Source organism: Taeniopygia guttata, chromosome 1A (genome assembly GCF_048771995.1).
Source record: "Taeniopygia guttata chromosome 1A, bTaeGut7.mat, whole genome shotgun sequence".
NCBI classification, from domain to species: domain Eukaryota; kingdom Metazoa; phylum Chordata; class Aves; order Passeriformes; family Estrildidae; genus Taeniopygia; species Taeniopygia guttata.
In genome coordinates, this window is record NC_133025.1 from 7,671,932 (window position 1) to 7,688,925 (window position 16,994).

At 40.4% G+C, this 16,994-nt stretch overlaps 2 long non-coding RNA genes across 7 annotated transcripts in view; both read left to right on the top strand.

The window, feature by feature from the left end:
• LOC121471164 (uncharacterized) overlaps positions 1 to 16,994 on the top strand; it is a 49,281-nt gene that overhangs the window by 731 nt on the left and 31,556 nt on the right. The window lies entirely within an intron of this gene.
• On the top strand, positions 140 to 11,365 carry LOC140680715 (uncharacterized). Its single transcript, XR_012052086.1, has 2 exons — positions 140 to 6,452; positions 10,082 to 11,365. It is a non-coding gene; the product is annotated as an uncharacterized lncRNA (long non-coding RNA).

A 16,994-nucleotide genomic window follows, 5' to 3' on the forward strand; every position in this document is an offset into this window, starting at 1 on the left:
CCTCCCCCAGCGCCCTGATTGGACGGGCCCGGGGCGGGGGGAAGACACACGCTCCTCCGAGGATGCTGCGCCCCGGCACTGCGACTTGTCGCATCCTCAAAAAGCCGGGAGCGGGCAGGGTGAGCACAGAGCAGCCGGGAGAGCCGAGGCAGTTCAGGGCGTTGTATTACCCTCCTCCTGCCTTCTCGCTTCCAGCTGACTTGATTGATTTGCTTCTGCTCTACATCTCCTAGGAAAATAATGTATTTGTGTATGTATGTATGTATGTATGTATGCATGTATGTATGTATGTATGTATGTATGTTTGTGGATGGATGGATAGATAGATAGATAGATAGATACAAAGAAAATATACCAATATATACACACAAATATATGTATATACACATATGCATTGGTATATACAGATACATGTATATGTATTATCCACTGTCTTTTTATTTTTTGCTTTATATTCTAACTCCTATATGGAGAGAGAGAAGAAAATATCACTTCAGAGTGCAGCAAAGCTGGATGCAAAGGGCAAAAGAAAGCTACTTTTTAGCTTGCATATATTTAAAAACCACAGGTTAGCATCAGCTGGAGTTTTAACAGAAGGTTGTGTTTCTAAAGAAAGAATTAAACTCGGTGAGGTGAGTGAGCTGTAAGAGTCAGTGAGGATGGGTGCATTGACTTCAGAGAGGGTGAGTTTAAGCCATGCTGCATGGGTCTTTGCTGGTGTTATATGTGGTTTCATTGTTTATTCTCTGCTGTGGGGGATAGTGAGCAGCTGCTTCGTGCTGGTTGGGTGTAGTACAGAGAGGTTGTCTGTAAAATCCCAGTGCCTCCCTTTCCATACAGCTGCAGTTGGGACACTGTGGATTTCTCAGTCTTTAGCAGGGAGAAGCCCACTGTCCACCTCTCCCTGAATGTTTCCCTCCACCCTTGGACTTAACCCCAGGCAGCTCCCCACCAGTGCTCAGTTAAAGCAAGGAAAGAGACACTGCAGTCAGGAGCTGTAATCCAGCAGCTCACATGGGGCCACTATTGTTTCAGCAGCCACAGTTCCAGTAAGGAGTTAAACCAAAGTAAAAGGAAATAAAACCAAATTATCTGCTTCTGCTTTGTAATATTTTATGTTTAGTTATTTAACATCTGTTTACTTTTGTGATCTGCCATTATATTTTATCTACTTGGCTAATTCTATGAGTTTTTTCTTTCTTGGAAGCCAAGGACATTTGCAGAGATATGCATGTTACAACTGTTTCATTAAGGACTAAACTTAAGCAGGGAGCAGAATGAAATACAGCAGTTTCTCTCAGGTTTAACCTACTTTAGATTAGATCGAAAGGTACATGAGACATTGCTATAACATAAGGGTAAACTGAAATGAATAGGAAATCAGTCTCATGTCTTTTGAATCATACCACAATTTGACAAATAGGTTCAGAACACAATTTTTTCACAGTCCTGCAGGCTGATTGCCAGGAAAGACTAGAGGGAAAAAGGATCTTATTCTGCATTGCTTTGTACGTAGCAATCATGCCTCAAAATGAGTATGAAAGTAACTTTTTCGTTGGGTAGAATGTAAACCCCACTGTGTATGAAATTGGCCACCACAGGCACCAAGTGGAATTTGGCTGAGATGTGTTGTCTGATTTGCAGCAGGTCACTAAGAGCCAGGGAGGTGACCCAGTCACTTGTTCTGTGCTTCAAACAACATCAGTGGTACTGATGGTTTACTCCCTTTCCATGCCTCACTGCCCTGCAACATCTGATATCAGTCCCTAACATTGCTACTCCTTGCATTTACACATGATTCATGGCTACTGAGAAACAGGAAAATAAACCTGAACAGGCAAACAAGATGTAGGCAAAGACAGAAGGGTTTCATTCCCACTTTCTTCCAGGGTTCTTCTCAGTCAGTTCTCCTGGCACAATAGGGTCTCATTTTAGCCATAAGACAAACTACCCCTGTCTTTCTAAAGCAGGATTCTGGAGACCTCATTTCAGTTTATGACCCTGAAAAACCATGTGAATTTTTGTAGGGAATGCAACTGTGGCTCAATTCTCTTTTGGGACAACACGTGGTGCACCCATGTAGGGCGTTCTGAGGATGCAGGCATGTACTGAGGGTGTGTTTTCAGTCTGTCAGAGGCTCAGGATTGCAGGTAGACACAGTGGGACAGTGCAAGGCAAGACAAAGATCTCAGTGAAGCTCTGGGCTAAGCTGTGTTTGGGTGCTACTGGCAAATCATTCATTTCAGGCTAAACTGAGCACCTCGTGCTACACTTAATTGTAGATACACCCACGGTTAGACACAGAAATCAGGCTGTGTCACTTCTGCCAGGGGCAGCTTGGAAAAAACAATCAACAGCCCTCAGTGTCTATGGCCTGGATCCAGATAAGGGGTTTTAATATGAAATATGGTTATTTCCTTCTTGCCTGTGAAACAAAGATGGCAAAGCAGCATTAAATTTTCTGAAATAGGAATATTTTGCCTTTGTGAATTATCTATTAATGAAATAGTAGTTATATCTAGCTAAAAGATCTATTTTTTTTTTCAAATTCAGATCTCACATAACACCAAATTGAGTTAATAGAAAGCTTTGATGAGCTGAAGAATTTGTTTTTATAAAATTTGTGAATGTGATTAACAGGCTCAGAACCACAAATGAATGGATGTGTGTCTCTTCCTTACATAGAATTTTAGCAAGATCTTCAAGACTGTATGAATGGGAACTTTCCAATTTTACATTTGATAGGAAGATACTGTTCCAGCAAAACACTTTGTAGGGTTCCCTAACTTGCTATAAGCGTCTGTTTTGGGACACAGTCAAGTTATTTGCTGATTAAAGGCTAAAGCACAGCTTTTAAAAAATTGCAAATATGCTTGTACAGCCACTGAGTGACCTATGGATTGGGCCTGGCTTACCTGAATAATTCATGAGGCTTATGGTCTTTCTTCCTTTCCTGGGGACCTTACAGAAATGGGCAGGAATAGGGCCATAGATCAATGAGGCTTTTTCTAGCAAATTGCTCCCTGCCACCTGGGTTCCAACAGCTCTGCATCTGCTTCCTGTGTGGAAGTGATGTGTGAGTGGGCAGGATCCCATTCTGTGGCTCCTCCTGAGCTAACAGCTTGGTCATCACTCCAGGGCCAGTCCTCACCTCTGTGGTTTGGGGCACACATCAGAAGCACCTCAAGATGATACCATGTTCTCCTGGGCATCTGCCATGCTCAGGGTACAAAATCCTTTTTGGGTGGTAGAAGTCACAGGGGTCTAGACATGTCTCCACAACACTATAGCCATGCCAGTCTCTGCCTCCTGAGACAGAAAGGCAAAAAGTTCATAATGGTTGATGCAGGGATCTACAAAACCCCACATTCTCTGGCTCATCCCTACCTGCCAATTGTGAGGGATGTGGACATACTCCAGAGGAACAGTCTCGTGGCACCTGGCTTTCAGAGGAATGTGGGATCCTAGGGAAGATCCAGAGCAAGAAGAGTGTAAGGGCTGCCACTCTGTCATACTCCAGGACCTCATGCATTGCTGTGGAAAATTATGCACTGCTGTGGTTGCTGGCTGGACACCAGTGCCCAACAAAGCCCCTCTACTTCCTCAGCTGGGCAGGGTGTAGAAAATATAGCAAAACCAGACTTTTCATTTTCTCTTAACCAACAACACCGATGGTCTTCATCACGAAGCTCATCATCAAAATGGAATGTCTTCCTTTCTCATTGTTAAGTGGCTTTGAAGAGATTTTAGGTCAATACACATGGTGCAGAAAGTTCTCATGTAGATTCAACGCTGTTCCTCTTATGGCTGAATCATGTGGCATCCCTTGGGACCTCAGTGACATTGTTGTTCCCTGTCAGATGTCCTGTGACGTCTTTCTTAGCTGGCTGAAGGGATACTGGCCTAGTACCATCATTAAGAATATTCCATGACATACTCAGGGTTTTTTGGGGCATTCTGAGCCTTTCTCATGCTCAAGGACAGTGGCAACTCTGACTATAAGGCTCAACACAACAAAACCCTGTGCTTCATGTGGTATGGTCTGGCACATGGAAGAAAGACTGGATTCCACAATATCTGTGCACATGTAGCAGCATCCTCCTTTCTGCCTCCATCTCCCATGACCATCAATGGCTTTACCTGTCTCTTCTTACCTTTCCACCAGTGAATTTTCCCATTTCCTTCAGTCTCCCTCTGCCTTTTTCACCTCCTTCTCTTTTACTCTCTGGATAGCTGGCTGCCTGCTCATGCCTATTAACCATGTCTCCAGTTAACCCCAAGGTCTCCTTGCCCCTTCTCCACAAAGAAACCTCTTTCCATGGAAAAAAACCAGCAGCTGTTGTTCATCTTCATCAGCTACAAGAGGCGAAAAGGTCTGGCTTCACTGTGGGAACCAGCTGCCCTCTTTCCACCTCTGTTTCCTTCTCAGAAATCAGGTTTCCCAACATACTGCTGGAGACACACATGACATCCAGATGTTGTCCAACTGGGGCTCCTTCATAAAAATACATGAGCAGCAAGGGTCCCTCCAGGTCCCTGCAAGATATACAAGTATACACACTCCACTTGCACCCTCCACCCCTTCCCTAGCCAAAATCCTGCTGCAGTTTGTGCAGGTGCAGGGTGAACATAACACAGGATCTGCCTGATACGTGCAGGACACTTTAAATCTCCGCCAGCTCATGACTATGGGTCCAAGGTCCACCAATCTGCATCTTCTCGCTCCATCCTTCCATGTCTCTGATACAGAAGGTGTTATTTGTCTTCTGATTTGTCTTATTTGTCTTCTGAGAGGATGCTCTAGCCTTTCCAAGGAGGTGCAGAGGACAGGGTCTGGCACAGTAGCACATTCCAATCTCTGCCATATTTAAAGTAATATGAACAGATGACCCTATTCTACAAAATACTGACTGTTATCTCTTTTACCATGTGAATTACTTGATATCAGATACCAGAATTTCCTACTTATTTTGCTTTTAAGTCACCTTTATGTTTCTATGCATTATTATTCTCTTTATTTTTGTCTGAGCTGCTAGCAGTCTGGCTTCTTCAAACTACTTCTTCCTCCCTCCTGAAAATCCCCTAACATTTCTTCTCTGTGAAACACTTTCCCTTCCCATAGCTCTTCTCTGTAGGAATTACTGCATTTACATATTTTGTTTAAGGTGCTTAGGAATTATTGACAGGTTTGCCTTGCCCTTGGGGGGTGATGTGACACAGTCAAGCTGTGAACCACTTAAAGCATTGGCTGGCTCATAGGAGGGATTACTTGTGACTCTGAATTAGGGCACGGGCCAAGAAATGTAGCACAGTGCTGTCAGGGGCTGTGGCACACAGGTCCATTTCCTTTATAATCCCATCATATCTATGACCTACCCCATCCAGAGCAATGGAAGAAATCTACATTTTCCCATTAGCACAAGATACAGGCTTCCTGTGAAATAAATTTACTCACAGTCCCTACAGTACTGCTTTGCAAGCCTGGAAACCCTGTTTTTATTATGTCAGTGAGTTTATTTCTGAATTCTTTCACACTGAGAATCCATCTGGATATACTACTTTCGAAGTATCCTGCTGAGATTCTGCATTGCCACTAGTTAAAAATGAATGGATAAATTTATAAACAGGAAGTTTATTGTATTTTTCAGCTGAAAGATATTCAAGAGTTTGTCTTGGCTTAGATTTTTGTTAGTGGCATTTTGGTTTTTATTGTGCTTTTTTTTTTTTTTTCTTTTTCTTTTTCCCAACCATTTAATTTTACTACCACCCCTGGAAGGAACAGTGAGTCCAGAATTAGAAAGCTGAAATAAAAGGAATGAAGTTCCTGGAAATGAGACTGGAACAAAAAAACCAAGAATTCCAAATCAGTCACAAGCTGAGGATCTTGATTTTCCCTTAACAAAGACAAGCTATTTTCCAACAGGAAAGACATACCTGGCCTTAGAAAACTGCTACTAGCATAAAATATAATTGAGCAGATGGTAACAAAAATAGCACTTGAGCTTTTTAAAAGCCTTTTGTTGAATGCCTCTTTTTTTTTTCTTTCCCCTCCAGAATGCTGTTGTGCTCTCTAATTTAAGAAAAGACAAGAAATACAGGCAAATTGTGAGATCTGTATGTTTTTCTTCAGCTTGTTCTATTTAAATTGCACACCATTAAATGTGGTTAAGAGAATAACTTAAAGTTGCAAAGCAATGAGAACAAACATTGACAGTGGAATCTTAATTCAGCTCTCTCGTGCATGTGGATACACTCTTCAATTGGTTTAACACTGTCTTTTTTTCTCTTTCAGAAAATCCGACACATTCAGCGCCCTAAAGAAATAGGGTTTTGTCAATAATTTGATTTCCCTGCACTGCTCAGTGACTGTGCCTTGCCCTTTGTATACAGTGTACTCATCTTCCTCTGCATTACAGGGAGAATGGTCTATTTCTTCTCCGAAAAGCATTCAGGTGTTTTGAAACTTTTTAAATTTTAATTTAGTTTTTACTCCATTCCTGAGGTAGGTCTGGTTTGTTGGTTTTCTGTTTCCCAGATAAGACATATGCATTAAGACCTCAAAGTGTCAGTGACTTCTTAGTACCTGATTTTTCACAATTAGGAGCTGTACACTTTCAGAATAACCTACACGATACCTTGAAGCAATGGCTGTTCCTCACCTTATATCAAGTTTGTGCTCCCAGCTGTTGGTTTTTATCTGTTCCTAGAGTTTGACTAGGAGAACATTATGGGGGTTTTTTTAGACTTATAAGTGACTAAATCTTTTTGTATGAAATTATGCAGAGAGGCAGAAAATCAATATGAAAAACTCAATCTCGGCCAAATTTTGGCTAGAGTGTAAGCTGTTATAAGCTGAGCTTCATCATGGGAAATGCTCAGTGTCTTAGTTGTGCTTAATTAGACTATGTTTGGTATTAATTCTGGAGTCCTAACGGAAGGGAAGGGAAGGGAAGGGAAGGGAAGGGAAGGGAAGGGAAGGGAAGGGAAGGGAAGGGAAGGGAAGGGAAGGGAAGGGAAGGGAAGGGAAGGGAAGGGAAGGGAAGGGAAGGGAAGGGAAGGGAAGGGAAGGGAAGGGAAGGGAAGGGAAGGGAAGGGAAGGGAAGGGAAGGGAAGGGAAGGGAAGGGAAGGGAAGGGAAGGGAAGGGAAGGGAAGGGAAGGGAAGGGAAGGGAAGGGAAGGGAAGGGAAGGGAAGGGAAGGGAAGGGAAGGGAAGGGAAGGGAAGGGAAGGGAAAAGAGAAGAGAGAAAAGAAAAGAAAAGAAAAGAAAAGAAAAGAAAAGAAAAGAAAAGAAAAGAAAAGAAAAGAAAAGAAAAGAAAAGAAAAGAAAAGAAAAGAAAAGAAAAGAAAAGAAAAGAAAAGAAAAAGAAAAGAAAAGAAAAGAAAAGAAAAGAAAAGAAAAGAAAAGAAAAGAAAAGAAAAGAAAAGAAAAGAAAAGAAAAGAAAAGAAAAGAAAAGAAAAGAAAAGAAAAGAAAAGAAAAGAAAAGAAAAGAAAAGAAAAGAAAAGAAAAGAAAAGAAAAGAAAAGAAAAAAGAGAAAAGGAGAAGATCCCCAAAGTAGAGATTCTAGATGGATTTTGGCCTGGTAGCTCTCTTATGGTGTAGAAGGAGCACCCCATGTGGTGAAAGTTATCAGATCCTGGCCATGGAACAGAAGTAGCTTCCGAAGCACATTGTTTTGTATCACACTGAATGTCCATCAAGGAGAGTATTTTCTGTCTAATCCTGGTCAGTAGCATGTACTTAGAAAAACTTGGGGACTGGACAAAATAGAACATTTTTCTCTTGATATACCACTTACGGCTTCTAGCAACCTGTGCTTTAAGGACTTTAATCTTCTTTTGATCCCATTATTCTGTTTGCCTTTACAAAACCCTGCTGTGGGGATTTCCCTCACCAAAATAGTCAGTGAGTGAAAAGCACTTCCATTTTTTTTTTTAAATTTAAGTCTGCCTGAGCAAGAACCCTGATCTACCTTTTTCTGGGAAACCACAAATACTTTTTCCTTCTTCATGCTCTTCAACCTATTCATGGCTTTAGACATTTTTCATACCATTGCCCTGCATAAAAGTTGAAAAATCCCAGGCTATTCAGTCTTCCTTTCTCATGATTTTTTTCTGTCCACGTTTTTGCCCTTCTCTATTCTTTTCTAACTTTACATTCCCTTTTTCTGAGATCAGCACACCACCATTTGGAGACCTCTAGGTGTGGGAGAAATACCTATTATTACAGTCTCATAATTATGATACTGGCTTTCTATTTTTTTTCCTGTTCCTTCCTGAGAAGTTCTAACATTTTCTTTGTCGTTTTGACAAAGGAAAGCTGAGCTGGCATTTTCAGAGAAACTGTCATAAGGAGTAGTAGTTAATTTAGAGGCCACTGTATCATATGCAGAGATAGAGTTGGTTTATTTTTGTTTGATCTGCAGTTTTTCACATTCACTGACAGTGATTTTCATCTGCCATTTTATTGTCCAGTCAGTCAATATTGTGAGATCCTTTTGTGCCTTGTAGCTGTTAGTTTGGCTTTTTACTATTCTGAATATCTCTCTATATAAATAACAGTCTCATGTCTCATTAGTCAACCATTTTCCAGATCTTATTAGACTATGTTAATCAATATTAGTCCCAGAACAGACAATTGGGGAACTCACTGGGAAGGGAGGTCTTCTTCCATAATGAAAATGGAACATTAATCCCTTCCCTTTCCTTCCTCATTTTTAGGCACCTTCTACTTGCTCTTGTCTTTGCTAAGTGTCCTTGAGACCCTTTTATGAAGATATTTGTCAGAAATGTTGTAAAGATCCAAATACAAGTCACCTGTGTCTTGTAGGATCTAAAGTGCTTCTGCAGCCACGTGCAGCACAGTCTTCTCCTATGGAGATCCCATTCCCAACAGATTTTTCCACACATTCCTAAAGGCCATTCCTTGCTAGTTTTTTTAGTAATTTTCTGATATGGCAGACAGGCTTATTCATATTTTTTTTTCTCCAGATCACCCCCAAAATACTATTAAGCAACAGCTGACTTATTCTTCTCTGCTGGTAACAGGGCTGAATTAAGAAAAAAGCTACAGATCACAGATCAGCAGTTTCATATCTGAATCCCTTTATCACTTGGGACTCAAAATTTTTTATTGTTCATTTTATCACTTTTTTTATATATTCTTGTGCTTGACAGCTTGATTTGAGACAGATCACCTCTAAAGAAAGGCTATGGTGAACACTGATGCAAAACAATAATTTGTGTTTTCTGTTATAGCCTTAACATCCTTCAGTGCTTCTTCTATACCTGGGCTATTTATTGCCCCTCTAACTCTGCCAGCTTTCTTCTGAGGTAGTAAAGTAAAAAAAATTGCTATCTGCTAGTTGTGCCTTTTTTTGCACATTTCACCTCAAAACTCCTTCCTGTTTAATGTCTGACACCGAAGCTTTTATAGATCATAAAGCAATTGCCTAAATCCTGTCTCTAAACCAATAGGCAATTGACTGCAGGAGAGAGAATAATGTAAATGAGCTGTAGTGAAGGCAAACTTCCCAGCTGTTTGTGAAGTCATGGATATTTGAGGCCGTTTGGATGGCATCTGAAGTGACTTGTACAAGTGTGAGGTAGATGCCAGGACTCATAAGTTCAGTTTAGTGGAATATCAAAGTACCCTTGCACATACCCCTTCCATCAGTCCAGCCACACAGGTTTTACTTCATCAATTCTTACGCAGCTGTCAAGGCTTGCTGTGGAAGGTCTCGTGGAGAAGTAAATGGGAAATACTTTGCTGACACTGCTCAAAAGAACTCTCATTTCTTGGGCTGGCAATTTAATTTCTGACTTCCTCACCTTTCTGATCATACTTCTAAACATTAAAAGAGTCAGAGATATTACCCTAGCAGTAAAACCCCCCTTTTTTTCCTTCTCTCTCTGTTTCATATTTCCTGAATTGCTTTTATGGGAGCAAAACAGGAGAATGGGAAGTGAAACGTCTAACTTATTACACCTGCCTGATCAATATATGCCTTTTTTTGCACTAGAGTAGAAAGATGAAGGCTTAGGTGGCTTCACAGCTTACAACTAGCTTTCTTTACTTCTAGGCAGAAGTCTAGGCAGACCCAAAGGAAACCTGCGCATACTAAGGAGTAAAAAGGCTTGAGGACATCTGCAAAGGAAAGACACTTCCCTCTGGTTTCAACTCAATGGGACTTGCTGACATAGGTCAACTAGAGAAAGAAGAAAACTGGCACCAAGTGCTTGCAAAAGGCCTGGCAGATTTATTACAAGCACCAACTACCTGTACCTAGCATGTAAACACATATTGTTAAGTACTTGAGACAACCCCACGCTCAGAGGGAGGCTGTCAGAATACTTTAACTTTCTGAATTTGCTACTCTAGATAAACACATGCTACTGATGAAGCAGATGAGACAGGCAAAGGAAAGATTTGACTAGCTGTAGATTATGATCCAAGCAACTGAGACAGAATGAAAAAGGACTGAAAACCAGTTGACACACCAGCTATGAGCTGTGGCACAGAAAATAAGACCTCAAGAGTGTGAAGTATCTATGGCATAAATAGGTAAAGTGGATTGGCCACTTTCAGATAATTGGTTCTACTCAATGGAGAGAAGCAACAATTTTTTTTTTCTTTGTTTTAATTTAAAATGTGTAATTGATCTTACCCATTTTTGACAAATCTTTTTAGATGTAGGGTGTTACATGACACATCCTTAAACTGCCTGTCTCCCTCTGCTAATTGTGAAATGAGTCTTGGTTGCGCCCCAGACATTTGGCCAGATGAACACCTCTGTAGATGCTGTAATTGATGATGTCTGTCTGAGCCCTAAATGTGTCTGAGCCCTAAATGCACCTGGTGAAGGGGTCAGAGGGGTCTCAGAGGGCTCCCTGTGGCAATACCCATCCTCTCTTCATGTCACCTCAGCAGCCCCATGGTTTCCAGCCCTGTAAGTCCCACAGCACAGCCACAGAACCTTCCTTTCCTCTGCAGTGCTGCCAGCGCTGTCAGTCACTGAAACTGAGAGGATTAGGAAAGAATAAAGAAAATCCCTTCTGCTTTTTTGCCTCGGGGCAGCAGAGGACAGCAGGAATGGACACACCAGCATCACCTTGATTTATAGAGTTACATCCTAGTTGTTCTCATGTAGTTCATCTTTTTGAGCCAGCTGGAAGTTGAAAAGTCTGCACTGTAAAGTTGAATTGTATAGTTATAAGTCTAATTAAAAAAAAAAAAGGAGATGCAATAAAAGGTCAGTTGAGGATTTGTAAAATCTAAAATCTATTTCCATGTAAATGTAGATATTTCTACAGGAAGTGTGAGAAATAACAGTGAAATGGGAAATACAAGCTACAGATAGAATGTTTTTTCGAGTTTTTTGTTTTATTAGTGTTAGAGAAATAGCAGAAAATATTTTTGCATACTGTTTTTCTCTGACACATTCATATTCAAGTTTTAATGTTGCTAACAGACATTCTCTCAGCAAAAAAAAAAAAAAATTGTGAATAAATTCTGTTTAGGTTATTTCTTACAGTGCTAAAACTCTGTGAAATGATTATGTTAAATACATACATGTGATAAAAGATGAGTAGGATAGAAGGCAGGTGACTGTATGGAAAATGAACTTTGCAGCTTTTCGCCTGCACTGTTTCCTAAAAATTTTCTCTCAGACACTAGTACTGTAAACCTCTGAGATGCTCCTTACACAGCAAACACAGCAAAATAAAACTGAACTCATCTCAAAAATTAATAACTTTCTATTTAATAAGCATTCTTCACTTATTTCTCTGACCCCAGAATGACACTTTTCTCAAATGTAGAAAAAGTGAGATCCAGCACGACCCCATTTTATATTATTTATGTTTATTTACACACTCTCCCCTGCACCAATCCTTTCAGTTTCATACTTACTCTCTGTTTTTAATGTGGAAGTTGCTACCATGGGAAACATGGCAAAATGATATGACTTTATGATAAAATCTACCATTCCATAGAATCACAGAATCATTTAGGTTGGAAAAGCCTTCTAAGGTCAGAGTCCCACCATTAACCCAGCAATGCCAAATTGTCCACAAACCTTTGTCCCCAAATGCCACATCTGCACATCTTTTAAATGCCTCCAGGGATGGTGGCTGCATCACTGGTCTGAGCAGCGTATTATTTTAGTATAGGAGACTTCTGAGTTTTAAGTTTTTAAGGCCTTGACTTAATCAAATGAAATTAATTTTGTGTATTTTGGGGATTTGGGGATGAGATTTGCAAGCAGATACTAAGGCTTTGAAGATATACAAATGTTATCTAATGCAAATTCCTCTGGTATTCAGAAAATCTCATCTCACTGCACCTCATTTTGGATGTGTCTGGAACCTGCTGCTTCACAGCGTGGTAATAAACCAGCCTCCACCTCCTGGGGAAGCACCAATGAAATAATTATCTGCTTGCTAAACATTTCCTACCTTAGCTGTGAAGCCTCATCCAAATCTGCTTTGCCTGTGACCTTTCACAAATCCGTTTCTCCGGGGCTTTTTACACCTGATGGATGCTCCAGGGAGCTTGTGGCATGTTCACTCTGCACCTGCAAATCCTGCAGACAGAGAGATGGCAGCTCCCACACCACTGAGAGGTGCAAAGCCTGATTTCCCTTGGGTTCCTGGGTTTTGAGCTTCTGTTTGAGGACACTGTGAGAATAGGCAAGATTAATCTGATTAAAGACAGATATTTGCAATGGAGGCATATTTGTGAGCTACTCACCTGAATCTTCCTTTCTATATCTCTGCCTAAGGATGAGGTGAAGAGACTTCTGAGGGTGCCTTTTCCTCTCCACTGCTTCCAAAGGCAGCCTCAGGCAGCCAGCTCAAGTTGAAATGTCTGTCCTGCAGGATTAGGAGAGGTGGATCCCATCTCTTCTCCTGTGTATGGGTCACTCTGTGGGGCTGCTCACATTTTCAGGGTTACTCATGTGCATCAGTGCTTCCTGCAAAGGCAGGCAGGCAGATCTGTCCCTCTCGCTAGAAATGGGCTCATTTCTGCTGTGTTCAGGGCTGCTCAGAGAAATTGTGGAAGTCCCAAGCCTAGAAGTGTTCAAGGCCAGGCTTGGTGGAGCTCTGAGGAGCCTGGGCTTGTGGAAGGTGACCCTGCCCACAGCTGAGGGTTGGAACCAGAGGATTTTTAAGGTCCCTTCCAGCCCAAACCATTCTAGGATTCCATGTGGTATTTCCAATTTCTTCAGAGTGACCTTCCTTTGAGAACTGCACAGAAATCTTAACCACCCAGAGCAGCTGCTGAATTTTCAGATGATATATTCAGTGCCTGATTAGATGTCTCAGATCTTGGTGTCCTCTTTCCTTTCTTGTCTGTCCGAAGATGATCCAATTTGACCTAGAATTTTGGGGCTTGCCTTTAAGGTCTGGCATTTTAAACTTAAGCATTGAATGCTTGTTGTTCAAATCCCCCTGGATTGCCTGAAAATATAGTTTTTCAGGCTTCCCTGTAAGGAGTACAAAAGGTGGAAGAACTATAAAAAAATGGCTCTTTTATATAAACTAGTAGATAAAACACAGCAATGGATACATCAAAGTATTTGCATGCCTGATTTCTATTTCTCTCAGAGCGAATGCAAGCAGGTAAACATTTTCCTAGATCTGGCCCAGAGGCTAAACAGATTTTCAAAGGATATATAACATTTAGGTGTTTTGTAAGTAAACAGTCTTTATGTGCTGCTGCACTGAAGCAGCCTGTTTTTAGTGTTCACACGTAAGAAAATTTCAACTCATCTTTTTAGTCACAACTGTGTGTGGTGGTAAGTTGGACAAGATGGCATCCCAAGGAGTCTAATGACCCAAATATTTCTAGTATGAAAGGCAAGTGGAAATACAACCAAGAAACATCCTGGCACACAGACAATAAGTTCCAAAGTGACCTCAGAAGTTTTTTCATTCCTATTTCTGCCTGCAGGCAGAAACTATTGTGTTTAGATCAAAACAGGCAACTTAATAATGATATCTAATCAACAAAGAAGCTAAGGAGGAGGCTACTGTACTCCTTCACCTTAGGACCTTTTTTTGATCCTACTACTGGAATGGAGAGGCCACACCAGTTTGACTTAGTCTTGGATTACAAACTGTGTTAGTTTAAATTGCAACATATTTCTACCTTGTCCTTTCCCCTGCTTCATTTGAGGTTAATGGCAGCTGTTCTTCATGGGCCTCAACAGAAAAACGACTGTGTTCAAAAACCAGCACACCACTTTATCTGTAGAATTATTTCTTGACACTTTTGACTTTAAAGTTTTGTGTGTGAATAATCCCCTATTCTGTACAAGACTTTCATAGGAAGAGGTTTCATAGGAAGTGTCTGAAAAAGCCGGTACCTAAACCCTTATTTCCTGAGTTTTATTCCAAAGCCTGAAGTATAATTTTTCTAAGCCCTCATCAGAGTGAACCTGCCTCGGGTCCTTCACTCTTGAGATGAACTGTTTTGCCAGGGGCTGTTTTTGCTATACTTGCAGTCAGCAGCATCCCAGGCTGGAAGAGTGGCAGCTTTCCAGGCTTCCGGCATGGATGGCTACACCTGATAGTGCAGCATGTTTATAGGGAGGAGATGAGCTCCTAAGTGGTGTTTTTCTGACTGTTTGCAAAACTCAGTGATGGGAGGACTCATTTCCTAGACTTTATGAGCTATTTTGACCTCCTTTGACTGGGAGGGGAGATAACTGTTCTGAATGTAGGCACCTGGGGTGTCGGACACCTAAATGCAGGCATGGAGCTGTTGTTATAGGACACGTGAAAGCACGATGTGAACCGCTGCTATTGCAAGGTGGAAAAGAGGAAGTTTATTTTTTGACTCTAGGATTTCTACTTTTCCAAAGGTGACAGTGGATTGGAGAGTGAATGTGTCACCTCTCCAATGACATTGGACAAACTACTAGTACATCAAGTTTCTCTGCCTCTATGGAGGAATACAAAACAATAGATTGTTTATAGAAAGTTGTATGAGAAAGTCCTCTACAAGAATGTAAACTTAGGAGGCTTTAGAAAATCCTAAGAATCAGGGCAACATGGAGCAACCTTTCAGATGCCCCAGAGCATCTGAACTACCTGCTTATCTGCAATACATACGAATTAGCAGAGGCTAGAAGCCAGTCAGAATACTACAGAACTTTTTATTCATTCAGTTGATTTTCACCTTATCCTGCAGATATAACTCACCTTGAAATTAGTCAAGAGGAATCCTTGTGCACCTGTCTACAAGTTAGAACTATTATGTAAATACAAAAATTAACTTCTGGTGTTCTTTTAACGATGGGATGGGCAGATAATTTTGCTTTGGTTTTGGGATGTTAAAAAAAAAATTCTCAGCCAACCAAAGGAGAAAAGATCTTACCTATCTCTTTCTACCTAAGGCCTAACTCTTGGCTTCATCTTCAGCTATATATACTGTTATGTCTTTGGTAAAAATCAATGAAGTCATGCCAGTTGTCTTGATGGGGATATGCCCAAAGCTTAACGAGATCATTTACCTCAAATATATTAAAAAGACAAGGGCTGCATCTGTATCTTTCAACCTTAAGTTCCCCAAGCACTAAATTAAATCATACAGCGACTAAGAATACTAAGAATAGTTGTGCCATTAAAAATGTTCAGAGACAGTTAAAAACCCAACTGCTACCCATGACCCAAATTCAAAATGGCTTTCAAATTTATTTTAGGATGCAATATGATGCTTTTTATTCCCCCTTCCCTTGATCTGTTGTGTAAATTAGACCTGTAGTGGAGGAGCAGTGGAGATTTTGGTGACAGATGATGTTCCCAGAGAAGTGTCTGGGGTGAATTTTCCTCTAACTTCTAGTGGTGTGACGTCAAAAGTAACCCTTAAACCAATTAATTGAATTACACAAGTAAGCTACATTTCTATGGGAGTATAGCCTAGGCAAAATTACTTCTTAAATTGCACCTGGACATCAGTGTTAATGAGGGCAAAAGAAATTTGTGGTTCTAACAAGGGAGAAGCTTGATTAATAACTCATCCATAAAATGTGCATGCTATGAATGACAGTGAATTCCTTACAAAATTAAAACACAAACAAAAATCCCTGTATCTCTGTCCTCAGGGATGAGACCCACGACTTTTAATCTATGTAATTGCCAATCTACCATGTAAACATTATTTTAAAAGTCTTTAAATTTGAATTTAATTGCTACCAGCTCTTGATTACATAGAGACTACATAATCTATCATTGAATCAAATAATTATTATTACTGTTGGGAAACAGGGAATTATGCAAGAGCCTAAAGGAGAACTGCATGGCAGGTGAGAAACAAACAAATGAGGGCGGGGTAATCAATCTCTGTACCATAAAATGCTAATGTTGTCCTAATAAATATGAATTTTCTTCCAATGCTTGATATAATCCCTACCAAGCATGTCCCTTTGCTTGTGGCATGCTTTAGTTTAGTTTAAAGTGGCACTACTATTAACACTTTAGCAAAATTGTAATAGTTCCTTTTCATTTTCATAAAAGTAATTAAACTTATCAGTTTTCTTGTTATGAAACAAGTCAACCAATAAATGGACAAAAGAAGTTCAATTTGTGGTATTTTCGAATTAGCATCCTATGCACCAGGGATTATTCAGATATGAGATTCTGAATTAACAATTTTTTAAAAAATAAATTTAAAAAAAGGAGAAATAAGAATGATATTGGAAGAGAAGCATTCCTGTCAGTTCCTGCATTGATGAAATTATATTAACTATGCGATAGCTACTAATACTTCATTACAAGCTCACAATTTTTTTCAGATAAAGCTAACCTTTTGACTCCAGGAGGAGACAGAAATTTAAATTGCATTTAAATAAACAAATACCTTACCATGGTGAGGAGTAAATTGTGTGCTTGGATGGACTGGACTTTTCAAGGTACCTAGAGGATGCACTGAATGGAAGGCTGCGTTCTTCTCATGGAATGCAAATTGAAGAACTCTGAAAATAACTGTGC